We start from the raw sequence: 18,335 nt of genomic DNA, 5'->3' as shown, positions 1-18,335 counted from the left end.
AAACATGAAGTATATCACAAACCATTATTAACCAAGGAAAGAACAGTTAACTTGTACTTCTGCTATGAGCTTGATCAAAATCCAATGACTAAATTTTTAATCCTTGTTATGTAACATATAAATATGTATGTTTACATATATATAAATATATAAGATATACATACAAATGTATATGTATGGTAAAAATATAAAATATATATTTATATATTACATAACATACATAAATATATAACATATATAAATAAATACATATATTTACATATATATTTCTTATTTAGGAAGAAAGTATTTATCTCTGGGCCATTTTCTCATAAGTAGGTATTCCCTACTTTCCCCCAAGGAAAGTTCCTGGAATATCGGTTGCAAAGATAAATTCATTATAATTTCACAAAGTCTCACAAAGATAATTTTTTTATACTTATTATAAGCCTAAGGAATATGTCTAGTTGGTTTTGTCAGAACCTAAGTGTTGGTGCCAGAACAAGATCACAAGTGCAAAGTGAATACTGAGAGAGGCAGCCAAATAAGTCAAGTCACCAGACTGGGCCATGTCAACATTTGCTTAGTGTTTGTATTTAGAATATAAAAATTTGCTTTAAGTCTGTTTTCTAGATGTTGTGGTTGGGCTAACATAACTACTTTTTAAAATAATTAGTACTAATGATAACTTTAGTTTATTTAGTGTTGACTACTTAAAAGAGTAGTAGTACTCTATTTCCATTATGTCCTTACCCTTAGAATCCACCTATAGGTTTTACTATCCATTTTACAATGATGGAACTGAGACTCAGAGAGGGAACTCACTCAACTGATGCTCAAACCCACCTCCATCTGTGATTAGGATCTCTCCTCTTTAAAGTTATATTTGTTGTAGATCATATTTATTTTTCTTTTTAAAAAATTATTTTTATTTGCTTTAGAAAGAGAGAGTGAGAGAGTGTGCAAGAGTTGGGGACAGGAGAGAGGGAAGCAGACTCCCTGCTGAGTTCAGTGCCTGATGTGGAGCTCAGTCCCAGGAAGCTGAGATTAGGACCTGAGCCCAAATCAAGAGTTGTTGCTTAACTGACTGAGCACCCCCAGGCGCCCCTCAAATTTATTTTTCTTACAATTTTTTCCTAACCTTTTCCTTAACTGACAAAAAAAACAATAAATTTGGCTCTGTGGTACAACTCAGACATTGTCATAGAAAATAGACATCGTGTTTGTAAAGAAATTCTGGATATTGTGTGACAGTAGTTTATTAAAACAGTGAGAGGGAAGAAAACGTTTTCTGTAATGCTGCAATGAGATTCATATACAGACACTCCAATTTAGTTGCTGATGTGTGTGGGTAGACACAGTTAGTTTAATAAAAGATGGTGACTTCCACCTGGTGTGTCTTGATTAGTGAAGGATGTACTTGGAAAATCACAACAAACTGTGATTTCGTGTATATGTGTTTCTAATCTATGGTTTCAAATCACCTAGTGCCTTTCACCAAACTGGTTTCCTAGCAAGACATTTTCAGCTACTTTGACAGTTATGATGCTTTTGATTAATTCTTACAAGTATTGTTAAAACTGTTAAAATTGCAGCAATTAAGATTTAATAGTACAACTGAGTTCAGGTAGTGAAAATCCACAGAAAATTTTTTCTGTTTGTCTTTGTCAGTATTTCTCTATCCTACTTTGTCAGTGAGAGGCACATATGTGTGATGTTGCTGTTATTAATTGTTTCAACATATAAAAGTAGGGAAAAACCTCCAATCATAGTAGAAATTTAAAAATCACTGTATACTTACTGTTTTAATGGTGTATCTTTCAGATTTATTTTTGTCCCTTCATTGCTTTCGCAGAACATCCATTCACCCATCATTTATGCATTTTTACTTTTATTCACTTATCCATTTATTTGTTTATCTGCCTCAAATTCAAAGACAAATGCAATATTATGGCCTTAAAAAATTTACAGTTCTCAGAGGAAGCAGACAGGGAAATAAGACCATGAATATTGCCTTGGATTGTAACATTAACTTTCTGTGGGAATCAGAAGCCTCACAGAGATCGTGAGAAATAGCTGTGAAATTAGGTAAAAGTTGCTGTGGGAATTTTCAAGCCTAGTGTTTCTTCTGAACTCCCCCAATTAGCTGATAGAGATCTGGAGTAAAATCAGTTTTGATTAATATATTTCCCACTGTTTCTCCAGTTAGATAGTGTTAGAACTTTCTATGGGCTATAGACCTCGAGATCAGTTCATGCTTCTCCATCTCCAGCTTCCTATCCTTGTTCAAGGAAGGATAAAGAAAGAACTGAAATGGAGAGGCATCCATATAAGGAAGATAAAACTTTTCAAGAATACTTATGAGGCTTCCACTTATGTTTTACTGTGAAAACTATACCACATAGCTAATTGTATCTGTAATGAGAGTCTTGGTAACATAACCTTTTTTTTTTTTTTTTTTTTAAATTGTAGGGAGGAAACAGAGAAATGACGCTAGGTAGCTAAATAGCAGACTTCACAGGGAGGACTTAATATATAGAATAAAATTGGAATCCACACATACAGAATATCAGCCTTCATTGTTGTGTGTTGAGTGCCTTAAGATACTGTGAACTCACCAAGAGATTATGAAAACTCTAAGGCTGAATTTTCTCCTCCCTTTTTCTTATGCTCCTCTTTTTTATTATGAGATATGGTGTATTAAGATAATGAAGATGCTTGTGCACTCACGTGTGTGTGTACGTGTGTGTGTGTGTTGTGTGTAAGCTATGATGGCAATACCATTTGAACTAAGATGGAGACATTGGATAACTTTGTTTCCAACACGCTGGTAGGTCCCCTCAGTCAACAAAGCATTTGTGAGACAAACTTGGTAATAAGCACAAAGCAGGATCCTTCTCCACTTTCTTAACCCAAGAGAAGAGAGGTTGTACAGGAAATTGAAACTTCACTTGACAGAGCTTCAAACGGGAAGTCACTTTACATATGTAGTTATATTTTATTGATCTACTACTAGTTTATAAACTTGAGAGTAAAACCCGATGTGTGAAACAAAAATTTGATTGGTGTGAGTCCAAAAGAGAGGGAAGCAGATGAAATGGAGACAACAAAGGACGGTTATTTCAGGTTTTACTATAAGGGTAGCTGCTGTGTGTCAGGGTGGAGTGGTGTAAGGTCTTGGGAATAATAAAAAGGTTTCTAGCTTGATGGACTGCATGGATAGCAGCATCATTATTTAAGATTTAGAAAAAAACAAGATACAGAAGAGGTTCGGGAAGAAATGTAAGATATTTGCTGTCTGGGAATTACTGAGGGATTTAAATGGTTCCTAGTGCCTTTTCTCATTAGACTGTTAGACATCCAGGTCTCAAGCTTGATAAACTGTTATGAGCTGACCATATGTATTTGAAAATTATACACATATTAGTATATTTGCTAGGGTTACCATAACAAAGTAGTACAAACTTGGTGGCTTAAACAGATATTTATTATTTCATAGTTCTGGATGATAAAAGTCCAAAATCAAGGTGTCAGCACAGCCATACTTTCTCTAAAGGCTCTGGGAGAGGATCCTTCCTTGCCTCTTCCTAGATTCTGGTGGTTGCCAGCAATCCTTAGCTTGTAGATGTATCATTCCAATCTCTGCCAATGTCTTCTCATGGAATTTGGTCCTGTGTGCCTGTATCTAAATTTCCTCTTCTTTGTAAGGATACCAGTCATTCACGGGACTAGGGCCCATCCTGATTCACTTGACTTCATTTTAGGTTGATTACAAATCTGCAAAGACCCTATTTCCAAATAAGGTCACATTCACAGGGGTCGGGGGAGAGGACTTCAACATATCTTTTCAGAGGACATAATTCACCCCAAAATGACATGTGTGGCAAGGAAGACACAAAAACGAATGTGATCACCCAGACAAGATGTGGATTGAGAATAGGACCAGTAATAATCTCTTGGAAGTACTGCACCTTGAAAGGGGTGTAAGCTAATAAAGGAGTGGGGGGGATATAAAAACATGATGTGGTCAACAGGGTAGAAAAAGTAATCCAGAATAGCTTCATTCTGGCAAATGCATTATAGAGAAGAGATTTGATAAGAAGGTTAAAAATCTTTAAAGATTTCAAGTAGCATGAATACAGGGAATAGACCACTGTAACTATTGCCAAATATGGAGAGGGACCAGTGTGGGGACAGGTTAATAATTTAGGATACCACAGCATTCCAGACAGATTTTGATAGCTGCCCAAAACAAGATGTAGCAGTGGGAAGGAGAGTACTGGACATATCAGTGACATAAAGTCAAAAGAAGCTGGTGCTGGATTGGATATAGAACAGGGGTCAGGGATGACTTCCAAGGTCTTTCTTTAGCAAACTGTAAGGCTGGGTTGGCACTATTGAGATAAACAGTGCAGCGAGTCCATGGAGAGAAGATGATTTCAGTTTCAAGTATGTTGATGACGTATCTGTCATATTTTCCAGTGGCAGGGTCTAATAAGCTGGTGCATGTAAGTGTCAGAGACAAAAAGAGGATTAAATCCAATTGTAGATATTTGAAAGTCATCTGAAAAGAAAGATGATAATTCATACCATGAGAATGGGTGACATTGTCCAGAGAGATAATAGATTTACATGGGAATATACTTGATGTACCTGGAGGGATAGGAGAGAAAAGAAGCACCACCAAAGAGATGGGGAGATCCAGAGAGAGAGGTCAAGGGGAAGACTAGGGGAGCATTGTGTTAAGATAGAGGAGAAAGTCTCCATGTCCATGGGGAGCAGCATCAAAGACCGCAGCGTAAACTGCCGTGGGAGATGACAAGTGGAATGAGAGCTAAGAGGAGTCTATAAACTTAAAAAAAAAAAAAAAAAAAAAAACAGTGAAGAATGATCATCCAAATTAAGGAGGGAGGAAGAGTGAAATGATTTGGAAATGTTAAATCTAACTTTTAAATGCTATTCTCATGCTATTTATAAGGAACATGTTGATTATGTATTTTCTGCCCTTGTCTGTTTCTTTGGGCAGCCAATGCTGGTAGTGTCAACCAGAGAAGCTCTCTTTTACGTGGTCTGCCATCACCCCTTCATCAGAACACTTCCTGACAGCCTTGTCCTGTCACCGGAAAGTCACTCCCTCCCTCCACCACACTAGTGGCCAATGAACTCTCCCTGGGGGGCTCTGGAGATGCAACTCACAGTTCCTGCCACATGACTGAGATCCAGAGTTTTGACATAGAGTTTTTGTATCATGATTTGTTTACTCAAATATTTAATTAAATATTCTTTCTTTTCTTGGCAATCGAATAAAAATCATATCGGACCAATGATATTTCCTATTGTTCCTCTGATCTGTCATATAATCTCTCTTTAGATCTTGCAGATAACTACTTTATTCGGGTTTTAGTTTTTTTCTATTACTATTACAAGTTATACCTATTGTTATTAAACATTAAATGCATGTGGATGAGGGGTGGGTATTTTCTTCCTTTTTCACTCACAGTACATGGTTTCAAATGGGTTGGATGGAAAGCTTTGTACAACCAAACTTAGTTAGGGAACATTAAAGTGATTTCATTTTGGTTCACTCACTTGTGATCCAAAGAGGGTGTTGTGGTATTGGTTTTGATAAAACTTCACAACCAATGGGAATCTTTTTTGAGTTAGTGTGGAGTGGCCTTAATGCTGGAAATAATCCTGTTGGCCAGGACCCCAGAGCTATACAGATGAGAAAAGGATGCAGGAAATTCTGTTGTTTACACATGTGTCTGTAACACTGAGCCGCTAGAGCAGCCCAGCAAGCCCAGAGGGTAAGATGCCTAATAACCTTGTGGTTTTCTATTTAATTATTATATTTTCCTGCTGGAGCAGAGCATGTGGTATTCTCGGAGCAAAGAAAAAGACAGTTACTTATAAGATGCAGAACAAAACTACTGTAGGTCTGGGAAACAGAGGGATTTGAAGTTTCTTCTTAAAGTGGACTTGATTCCTTCCCTCTTTCTTCCATTTTCCACTGTTGATATTATTTATCCTGACAGCTTGCCATACTTTTCCTGTTTTTTAAAAAATAACTATACTAAGCACAACTCAGGTAAGAATTTCAACTCTAAATGTAGACAGTCATAGATTATGTTGATATTAAGACTTTGTTTTGTAGTTCCAAATGAATATGAGTTAGTCAATGTGTTTGGAGTAATCTATATTCTTAGAGTTTTAAAAAAATGCAAAACTGTTATGCAAACCCTCATATTTATGCTTCATGCATTCAGAGTTATTTTTATTTTGATGGATAGTCCTCATGCTGAATTTCTGTTATTGTTAACAGAAAAATATACCTCAAACTTGGAACTAATATTGATTTCTTTATAGAAGTTACCTGGGCAGTATGGAGGAGATAGGGACATAGAATGAAATAATAAAAATCCTGTACATGATAAAAAAGAAATGGATCTTTATATGGGAAGTAATAGTAGAACTGAAGGGAAAAAAAGATCTATGGAAACCATTGGGAAATACTTGTTCATGTTTTCCACAAAGATAAATTATAAACTGAATATTGAGTGGTTAAGTCTATTAAATAGAAATATAATGAAGATATTATTTAAAAATAGAAACAAGTAACATATGCAATTGAAATACACAATGATAATTCTTAATATTCTCATTTATATCAACACTAGTTTTTTATTTTTTGAAATCATGCAAATACACTTTTGCTAATAGCTTTGTGGAATAGGGTACTGTTACAACTTTTGACTGAATGCCTTGTTTTTAGTCATTTTTGTTGAATATCCTTGCATATACATTAAACATTTCTGAATTCTGACTTTTATGCACATTTTTAAATAAGCATTAGATGAAAAAGCAATCTTAAAATGCTAGAAATACAGTATCTGTGTAATTTTCCTGTGATTTTGTAGTATTGACTTAAGGGATCAATAAATCTATATGAATGACATTTAGAAAAATGCTATATGTGGATTGCTTTTTTGGAAAACTTTAAAAATTTAGTTTTCTTGTAAAATGACAGATGATATAATTTTGCATTCTTCATGTTTTTATTGGGTTCAGTAATTGCATGATCACTAGCATATAGCTTCCTGGTGCCTTGATACAGTTATGGTCTTGAAATTTATGAGGTTTTCCTCTAATTATTAGAGCCACAAATATAATGATGATAATTCTTTAAAATTAAAAATGATATAAGGACAGCTTCTATTTGAAGAAGTACCATTTCTCCTGGGCTGATACTGCAAGGTTAATTGAATTTTTCTATAATGGTAAAACCTTCAAAAATCTTCTTCTTAGCAAGATTTTAAAGAAGCCTTGAAAGAAAAGTCCTGTTTCCCGAGCTGAGTCTTAAAAATCAGTGGAATGTAGATAGTTGTTGAAAAACAAAAAGACCGTTCTACTTTGTAGTAGTAGTTGGAGCAAAGAGTTTTGAGGCATGAGCTATGAGGCTATGAACCTCATTGGAGAAGAAGAAAAACTCACCATTGTGAGTAGCAGACATTGGGCTCAAGAGTGAGACAAAGTTGTGAAACACAGAGCACTGTACTCTGAATATACAGAGTAATTTTGACCCTATATATTGTACAGTGAGGGTGATTGCAAATTTCTGAAGAGATGGGGAGTATTTATTCTTCTTTGCTTTGTCATCTCCATCATCATCATCATCATCATCATCATCATCATCATCATCACACTACCAGCAAATAATAGCATTTCCTATGTGTAAGGTAATTTACATACGTATCTACAACTTTGATAGTTGCTTAATAGAATGAAATTCATATCACATATCTTCATTTTACACGAGGAAATTTGATGTTCCGAAATGTAAATGATTTCTCTAAAGCCACAGATATAGTACGTTCTGGAGCTAGGTTTCCAAATAATGTCTTTCTGGCTCCAAAGCTTTTCCACTCTGCTCCACTGGTATTTTAGGAATGTGAGTCTGGCAGAAGTTGAGCAGAATGGTTTGGGATGGCGTTGGGGTAATAGCGTGCAGGGAAGAGACAGTGAGACGACATCCGTAAATCCAAGCTAATCACAATTCTCTCAGGTGGTCCACTCTTACTTTAGGGAATAGACAGAAGAAATTGATACTGAAAATAAGCAGTTTTTATACTTAAATTGGCGATTCTCATATTCAACACTTAGGCTTTCCTCTCTTTTATTTTCTTGAACATTGTATTCAAAGAAGATGTCTTTTGATTTCTCAGAGGAAGTTTAATCACTGATTTTCATCAAATATCACATATTCATAAGAGAAACGCATGTGGTTATTGGAAATGATATTGGGAACACACTGGCATTCTTTTGTTTGTTTTTGATGAGTGATATGAATGGAAAGACCCCATGATTATCATGTAAGTTTTATTTGAATGGGTGAAGAGCATATATAAAATTTATGTTGCTAATAGACAATGCAGAGTACAGTACATCAGTAGTAAAAAGAATAAGCCCCATTTAACATTTTTCCTCGTATATCTAAACTTTAAATATATTTAACTTTTCTCTAAATAGAATATTTTATAAATATATATTATAACTATATATATATAATAGTGTCTGTGCTCTCATTTTAGAAATGTACGATCTACTGTTTTAGAAGTTTATTGTCATTTAAATAGGCTTTACTGGAGTAATGCCTTTTTGCCATATGCCCAAACAGCTGAAGATAGTTGCAATGTAAAGATTCATTCCTTTAAATATATCATTAAGAAAACAATAAATATATTTGTCAGCTCAAATACTTTCATCACTGACCTTAGGTTAGGACATTTCATTTTAATTAAACAGATCTAGGCTGTTTTCCAAGATTCTATTTTATAGAGAGTCTTTTACATGTTCAATACCTGGTCCTCAGTGTTTGGTCCTCAATGCCCTGATCAACTGTTGATGCACAATTGTTATCAAGTATTATAAAATAGAAAACTGGTTATCTTATAGGAGGAAAGCAGCCTATCAAAGAGAAGATGGGTTGTGCTCAATACCATTCTATTAAGGTCATAGCTTTGCAGATTACTAATATTTTTATATATTTAAATACCTGAGTGACTTGCATATGATGATATTTACTATGAGTTGCTGTTATATGTAGAAAAGATAAAAGAATATTTGCTGTTAAAAACTGATAGAAGGACTTTTTTTGGTAGCTGAATACAGAAGTACCCTTTTGAATAAAAAACATATTCATTGCAGAGCTTTTAAATGGTATCCTATAATCCTTGTCTTTAATTTGTAGAATTAAAGCCCTCTTCCCCCCAAAAAATAGATGTGCTGGAGTACTACCATATCAGAGGCAGACCCACCAGAGCAGAATGAAAAGCACCATTCAGAGAGGTAGGAGGAGACCCATGAAAGAGGAGTCTTTCAGAAGCTAAGTAAATGAGTCATTGCTGAAAGATGAAATGGCCAAGTTATATAAAATGCTACTGAGTGGTCAAGGAAAATAGGAGTTAACTGTTAATTAGATTTTGCAATACAGAAGTTATTGATTTTCTGTTTTTGCAGAGATCTAGGCTTAAAAACTGGTAGAGTGAGTTCAAGAGAGAGTGAAATGAGTGAAAATATCTTCTAATGGTTTTTACTATAAAAAATATCAGAGAAATGTGATGGTCCCTGGATGGAGATCAAGATGATTTTTGTTTTTCAGGTTGAAGATATTATAGCATGTCCCTTTGCCGATAAGAATGACTTAGGAGGGAGATTTAATTTTATTAGAAAGGAGAGAGAGAACTCTATTTGTAGGAGTTAAGTCTTTAAGTCAGCTAGTGGGGATTCAGATGGAACCTGCAAATGGGAAGTTTGACTTTAGGGGCAAGGATGATGTAGAAAGAGGCTGAGATCAGGGTTACCACAGGGCTGATAAGTGTGGTAGAGCCAGAGAATGGTAGTTGTCTTTTGATAACTTTTTTTTTTTTTAAAGTGAAACAGAGGGAAAAAAAGAATAACTTCATCAAGAAAGATGGAAGAGTTAAGGAAGAAGATGGGTGGAGTTTTGGAGAATGGGAAAGTGAAATGATAAGGGAAATGGAGTAGGGTTGGCTGTGCAGTGCTAAGGGCTGATGTGATATTCAGAATCAAGAATTGAAGTGAGACCTGAAAGTAAACCATGTTTTCTCTAAGTATTAGCAGATGCTCAGGTAGGTGCCTATGTGGAACAGGCAGATAGTTGAATGCCAACCAGAATTGGAGTTTTCTAGGCAATAAGGTTAAGAGAATGCCAATCTAGCTGAGCATAAATTGTTAATTAATGGGGCTTGGAAAAGGGAAGGAGTATCAATATGAAGTAGGTAATAAATGGTTAAAAGATAATGGGATCAGTTAATAGGAGGTCCAAGTTAGGTCAAAGAAGAGAATTTTGTGGACCACAAAAGGTAATCAAAAGGGTGCTTAACATGGAAATGGAAGAAATGCTGTATGGTAATAGTATCTAGGGTATATACCAGCCAGTGGGTGCATGAGGTAGAACTATTGGAATTGATAGGAACGGAAAGATGAGAATATTGTAAGGATACTGCATGTGAAAATATTTTGGACATGAAATTAAGTTTAGTTCCATTACAACCAATTAGTACCACCCTTGGTTTTACTAGATACATTTTATTTCTTATTAGTAAATGTCTTTGAATTTACTTAAATGGGAAATCAGTCCTGTTATAAAAATACATGGAAAAACATGGTGTTTTATATGTGGATTATATTATGGTAAGAAGATAAATATCCACAAGTGGACACTAATTTTAGTACCCATTCCCATGCTGAGACTAATTTTGTTCATAATTTCCTCCACTTACCTTCTTATTTTTTTAATGCATCCATCGCCTCATATAGTTACCTATTTATTTATTTTTTTTAACTTTTTAAAAAATTTTTATTTATTTATGATAGTGAGAGAGAGAGAGAGAGAGAGAGGCAGAGACATAGGCAGAGGGAGAAGCAGGCTCCATGCACCGGGAGCCCGACGTGGGATTCGATTCCGGGTCTCCAGGATCGCGCCCTGGGCCAAAGGCAGGTGCCAAACTGCTGCACCACCCAGGGATCCCCTATAGTTACCTATTTAAAAATGTTTAACTGAAGTGTAGTTGACATATAATATTAAACTAGTTTCAGGTATACAACGTAGTGATTCAGCGATTCTATACCTAATGAAATGCTCACCAGGATAAGTGTATTATGATATTATTGACTGTATCCCCTCTGCTGTCCTCTATTTTTAATGATGTTTTGCTTGGTCTTACAGACTGTATTAGAGAAGGATCTTCAGGGAACAATAAGATATAGACATAGAATTTTTCACATCTAACGAATTGTAAGCCCATAATTTTTCTCGATGTTCATTATATTGCCAAAGTTTTGGATAAAGATTAAATTATATTTGCAAATGATGGTCAGAAACCATGAACTACCTTTATTTTAATATTTAATTTTTTTTTTCTAAAAGCCAGGCTGTCTAAATAGCTTAAAATAAATGGGATTTCTTTTAAACTTCTCAGATGAGAACGTGGAACAGTCATATCCAGTGTTTTGAATCATGGCCATTTTATTTTGATGTGACTATTGTAGCATCTCCTCTTCTACATTATGTGACCATGTGGCAGAGAATGAAAATGTTCTGTTCATTTATATTTGAATGATAGCTATGATGCTGATGTGTATTTACATTATCAATAGAATGCATTTTCAAACATATATTTGAAAATAATATTATTAGCAATCATCTTAGTTTGATGCATAAGTGAGAAGCCTCTGTAAGACAGAGATAGAAATTTTGTGAGAACACACTGAACATAAGTTTGAAAATTCAAAACAAAGTTTTCTATTTCTGGAAAATTCTCTATGAAAAAGAAAAATCCTTAAATTTTTGGGTTGCTCTAGAGTAGAGCTATGCAACAGAAGTAGTGTTCAAGCAACCTTTACAATCTGAAGTTACATTTAAAAAATAAATGTGGGGCACCTCAGTGGTTTAGCACCACCTTCAGCCCAGGGCCATGCTGGAGACCCGGGATCGAGTCCCATGTCAGGCTCCCTGAATAGAGCCTGCTTTCCCTCTGTGTCTCTGCCTCTCTCTCTCTCTCTCTCTCTCTCTCTCTGTCTCTTATGAATAAATAAAATGTTTAAAAATAAATAAAATAAAAATTTAAAAATGTGACATAGATTTTAATAACATATTGTACTTAACCCAATATCTTTAAAATATTACCATTCTAAAATGTAACCAATATAAAATTAATGAAATAGTCTACATTTTTATTTTCCACACTGTGCCTAATTTAGACTTAGAGTACATCTCAGTTCGGACTGCCTTCATTTCAGTGGTTTTCTAGCACCATCAGGCTTGTGACTATCCAGTTGGACAGCACAGACTATTATACTCCGGAATATAAATAATTACACAGTACTCTCTTAGCAGGTGTAGGTCATGTGTAGGGCATTACATTTATCTCCTTGTTGTAAATGGAGATAAGTGTTTGAGCGACCTTTCTAAGGAACAAATTTACCCCAGGTTTTCTGATTCTGAATCCAGTGCTCTCTGAGTGCCACTCTCCATTCTGATGGTGGTTATGTTGCTGTATTTATGTTATACTGATTCTGAGAAGTGTGTACAATATGGTGGCCTCTGGAAATAACTGGTACTAATATGTTCTCCCCTTGCTGTAATTTAAAAAAATCTAATTGGCGTGAAAAGTAAGCAGTAATAAAAATGATCAACTCAGGACACTTGGGTGACTCAGTGGTTGAGTGTCTGCCTTTGGCTTAGGGCATGATCCCAGGGCATGAACGAGTCCCACATTGGGCTCCCTGCATGGAGCCTGCTTCTCCCTCTGCCTATGTTTCTGCATCTCTCTCTGTGTGTCTCTCATGAATAAATAAATAAGTAAAATCTTAAAAAAAAAAAAAAAAAGATCAACCCAATTTTAGGATTCCACACATTTCTCAGTTTTTCTTTTCTTTTCTTTTTTTTAAATAAATTAAGTGAAAGAATCAAATCTGGTAGAACAGAGAGATAGAAAAAGTAAAAATAGAGGTTTGGAGGAAGATTTAAAACTGTGGCATTACAGGGATTATTTGAGAAAAAGTTGAAAGGAAATATTTATATGGCTGGGAGGGCAAATAAAAACATAGCAAGTTTTCAGAAATATAAGGGTTTAATCTGGTCTTCAGCTTTTTGCAGTTCTTTGCACATGTCTTACATTTTCTATTTTAGGGACTGGAAAGCAAGATCTCTTGAGAATTGTAAACACTAGCTGTTGACTTCCTGTTGTTTTGACATTTTTAATCCAATTCCTGGTCTTTACCAGGGGATTAAAACACTATGCCTACAATACAAACAGATAAAAACTGATTTCAGATCAATTAGCAATTTGCTGGGAACTCTGCTTTTTAGTTAAATTGCTTTACTCTTTAGTGTTAACTTCTCTGATGCCAAAGGGCAAACCCCCAAAATATCAACACTTAAAAAGATGATAGATGATTGGAGACTCTTTCTAAACAGAGTACAAAGACATTTTGGCTAAATGGAAAATGTATGGACAGGAAAAAAGTTTCATTAGCATGTATAGTAACTAATCTTGAAATCAAAATCTAACATTACACTTTTTAATATTTCATGTCTTAAGATTATAAATTACATTTTCCCAGTGAAGTCAAGATTTTAGATCTCATTATTACAAGAGGTAACAAGTATTATACAACCACAAGCTTTGTATTTCTGGACAAAGTATTTTCCTCCAAATAATGTATCTGAAAGAGGATTACTTGTTTTATTACATTAAAATTGATAGAATTGGAACAAAATATATGATTTATATCAATTTACTCTTAGGAGAGTCCATAGAAATGTAATGAGGCTATAAATCTAATGCCAGTAACTAAGATAAAAAGTCTACATTTTCTCTAAAAATCAACATATCATCAACTGCTGTTCTGATAATTTTTGGTGATATATATGTATATATTACTATTTCTCTTTTTGTTACATGATATAAGAACATTCAGTTTTAAAAAATGTCATTGTTTCACCTTCACTTTTTTTTAATATTATTTTATTTCAGTGTTTCTGAGTATTAGAATCTTCCTTACCAAGACAAAAGAATTGATTTAATATCTTCATAGTACTTTAAGGGAATGTAGTACTATAAGTGACTATGTTTTAATTATATATGAAATCAATTTTACATATCCCTTTTATATTTTTACCATTTATGTCACAAGAGATACAATGTACTTTCTGGAACTTATGTTTCTCCTATTCAGAGGTAGATAGCCTTGTGATTTCAAAGTAGATTAGTCATGTATTTTAATAGAAAACATAGTTATGAACCTTGGGTAGATCCATATTCACTAATAATTTTATTTTCTCAACTTCCTCTGCAATCACATTCATAAAGACTTATAATTCAAGGTCTAAACCTGACCTGCAGAAATTTGCAGTTTCAAGGACTTAAATGAGCTCCTGTGGTATTACGCTTTGAACACATTGCCATGGGTGGGTGGAGGCAGCTGGTTTCCTGTTTAAAATATTTTTGAGAACTTTTAGAAAGTTCAGTTCATTCTCAGCTCACAGTTCCTTCATAAAAGAAGAGTTGAACGTTTATAAATATTTATATTTGTAAGATTAATCAGGAATATGTGATTAAACTCCAAAAATTGGGTTAGTTTGTTTGTGTTATAGTTTATGCAATTCTGTTATAGCCAGTTCTTCCAACATGTTCAAAATAATTTGTTTTGATTCTTATATAACAAAATTTTGGTTCCATTTTAAGATGTGAAAACATCGTGATAATTTGCTGCAAGTGAATCTTTGGAGGAAAAAAACCTAATATACGCTTGAATTTCTGTGAGTCAGATTTCACAAGTAATCACAATGTTAAGTTCCATGAGAACAGACATGTATTTATTTATGTATTTGTTTAAAGAGAGAGTGGTAGCAGAGAGAGGCAGAGGGAGGAGGAGAATCTTAAGCAGGCTCCACACTCAGCATAACGCCCAATATGGGGCTACATCTCACAACTTTGAGATTATGACCTCAGACAAAATCAGGGGTTGGATGCTTAACCAGTAGAGCCAACCAGGTACACTGAGAACAGACATTTAAATCCATTTATTTCCTAATGCTTTTTCAAAGCTCTGGAACAGTGTGCCTGGCACATAGGAGAAATTCAGTAAATATCTGTCAAAAGAATATGTGAATATTCAAAGCTCAAAAGCTGAGAAATGTTTATCCTTATTCTATGTCAGAAACATGCAGAAATGATATTATTATATACACATGTGTATAGTTTTAAGTACATGATCATCAAAATACACTGTTTTATATGCATTTGCTGCTTTTGTCTTTTATTTTGCCTTCTTTCACACAAGTTGTTGAAATGATTTTAAAACCCTAAAGTTGTTGAAAATTGGAGTAAAATGGAGATGGACATATACATAGGTACTTTTAAATGATTAAAACTACTATTGTTAAATTGAACAAAGAGGCCATTAGACTGATGTCACACGATGCTGTGGTGACCTGCATAAGCAAACCAAAATCTACAATAGCCTTAAGATTAAAAGATTGAAGCCAAAGGACAGCCAATCAGAAATGGCCAACTAGGCTTTAAGCTATAGCCAAACATTAATTTCCTCACTTTGCTTCTGCCTTTTCTCTACAAAAGCCTCTCCCTGAGCTCCTACAGGTAGAAAGCTACTATCCACTTCTAGTTTGGAGCTCCCTCGATTTAAAATCAAGTTTTTTTTCAAAATTTTAAAATGTTGAATAGACCCCAGTTTATCTTTTAAAGTTATGTAATTACCACTACTTGCTTTTGATTATGTGAATTCGAGTTTGTATAACAATTTTTCAGTTAGATTTAGAGTGACAGAGAGGTTTGAAGGAGTATTCATCTTTGAATAGGGCGTATTATGTAAAGGGAAGCTGGTTTAAAAAAATAAACAAACAAAAACCTAATAGGACCAAGTATTTGTAAACAGATGGTAAGCAGTGTTTTCACATGAATTTCTTAGGTCTTTGTTTTATCAACCAAGGAAGTTATTTGTAAACCTCAGTGAAGAACTTTCATAAATGGACAGTCATTTGCATAAACACACTCAGCAGGTGGTAAATCCCTGTTCAGATGTCACTGTGCATCATGCATATGACTTCCATCTGATTAAAATAAAAATTTGACAACAAAAAACCCAAAGGATTTCTTTCACAGTTCTATAATGTCATTAGAAAAATATTTCTCCCAATCTGCTTTAACAATCTAGAAAATAAAGTCTTTTTTTTAGTTGCTTAGTCTGCATTGCTTTTGAATGCTTCCTGAATGCAGGATATTCTCTTGGTATTGATAAATTTAGTGATTTTTTTTTCTTTGAGAGAGAGAGAGAAACAGTTTTCTTGCTGTATTGATACAATGCGAACTTTAAGAAAGTGACTGATTAAAAAAAAAAAAAAAGTGAGTGATTTAGACAGGCACAGGAGTTTTGAAAGGAATAACCAAGGTGATTAAGTGATTGAAAGGCAGTAGTCTTTCTGGAAGGTTGGAATAGGAGAGGTAGCAGGGATGACATGTGATGATCCTGGTGTTTCGTGAAGCATGAAGGACAGCAGTCTGCCTCTCATAGGTAAGGAAAAAAGCTGAGTTAAGAGAGTGAGTGTCTGGAGCTAGAGGAGACAAATGTTAGACTGACTTTGGATTTAATGCACTGAGTGTGTTTACTTAAATGGGAAAATGATTCAGTCACCAAATGTGGGCATCTTTTGTTATCCATGTTGGAAATATATAAGATTTTCTTACAGAATGAAATAGAACTCCCATGAGGTATAAGCATAAATATACGTAGATCATTAGATTTTCACTGTTGCATAATCGATGCTTAATCTTTTATTGTTAAACATTTTATTGTTGCAAATAAGGAGATTGCAAAAACTACAAGTCCATAGTTGAGTTTACAGAAAGGAAAATCAGCTTTTCATATGTTATTAGGAAGTTTCCATATCTTATTTATTTTTAAGAATTATTTATTTATTTATTATTATTATTTTTATTTATTTATTTAGAACAAATGTGTGAGCAGAGGGGCAGAGGGAGAGGGAGAGAATCCTCAGACTTCCTGCTGAGTGCAGAGCCCCACAATGATCTCATGACCTGAGATGAAATAAAGAGTTGGCCACCCCACTGACTGAGCCACCCGAGGAAGTTTCAGGACATTTCAATATTTTAATGGGAAAATACATTTGAATAATTTTATTTAAAAAGATTCAAAATCCACATTATATTAATATGTCAAGTAGTTTTTGTTGTACTTTATGAAAAGTGTTGAGTTTTTAAAAATGCATTTTGTAACAAAAACTTAAGTGTTAACCAAAGCAATTATTTCAGAAGAAATTTCCCATTTAGGTCTTCTAAATTTTATAATCATGTAGAAATTATGGCTCTATGTGATCACCTGATGATGGAAGTTATTAAGTAGTAGAAAACAACTGTCTGTGGAGGCTCATTTTAAGTGATAGTAAAGCATTTTAAAAACGGTAAGGAATTTGAGTAGTTTCTCTGTATGTTAGCATTAAATATCTGTATAGCACAAATTAAAGCTTTTGCATATTGAGTATTATTTGAGTAGGTTGATATTCTGAATAAATCATGAGGAAGAAAAATAAATCAAGAATTTAATGAATGTTTAAGAATCACCTACTTTTACAATAGAAAATATACATATTTTAGTTCAAATTGGAACTTCTACATTTTTTGTGAAATATTCCCTCTGGCAAATTAGTATAGGAATAGACCATTGACACCCAAAGGAAGCTGAATTATTTTGGTAATCCAAGACTAAAGGCTTGGCTAGAATAAGGAGTGAGATCTCCAGGCGTGCAAGTACAGGAAGCATGGAGCTGCTGGAGTGGAAAAGTGAGGAAGGGCGACCAGCAGGTGAAATTGGTTTTGAGGCAGTAAGAATTCTGAACTAATCCTGAGAATAACAGGAAAGCAAATGGAAGGGGTTTCAGCAAAGATGAAATCATCCAATCAAAAATATAAAAATATCTCTGCAATTGGTGGAAGGTTCCTGAGAACCACTGGTATTCTCCTCTGGGAACCTGAGTGAGGCGGGGTGTGCTTGCACTCAGATGAGTGAGAAGGAGAAAAGTAAACAGAGATTAGAAACTTCCTAGACAGTGAAATGAACAGGACCTGGTAATTGATTGGAAATAGGGGATGATGAACAATGATCAGTAAGGGAAGTGTAAATTTTTGGCTTACACAAACTGAGGGGATGGCGGTGACTTTGATTAATGGGGGGAAAAAATGGAAGAAAGCCAGTTAACCTTCAGTAGACCAAAAAATGGAAGAGCCTCCCTAAAC

At 34.5% G+C, this 18,335-nt stretch overlaps 1 protein-coding gene across 2 annotated transcripts in view; it reads left to right on the top strand.

The window, feature by feature from the left end:
- Positions 1 to 5,654: 5,654 nt before the first annotated feature.
- Positions 5,655 to 18,335, top strand: part of CCDC102B (coiled-coil domain containing 102B) — a 132,362-nt gene continuing 119,681 nt past the window's right edge. For both annotated transcript variants that reach the window (XM_072820711.1, XM_072820681.1), the window contains exon 1: positions 5,655 to 5,786. The gene's annotated coding sequence lies outside the window, so the exon portion shown is untranslated. The remainder of the gene's footprint in view (positions 5,787 to 18,335) is intronic.

The sequence above is a fragment of the Canis lupus genome, chromosome 1 (genome assembly GCF_048164855.1).
Source record: "Canis lupus baileyi chromosome 1, mCanLup2.hap1, whole genome shotgun sequence".
In the NCBI taxonomy this organism is placed as follows: Eukaryota; Metazoa; Chordata; class Mammalia; order Carnivora; family Canidae; genus Canis; species Canis lupus.
Note: the sequence above shows the minus strand (reverse complement) of the source record. Positions and strands in the feature narration are given on the sequence as shown.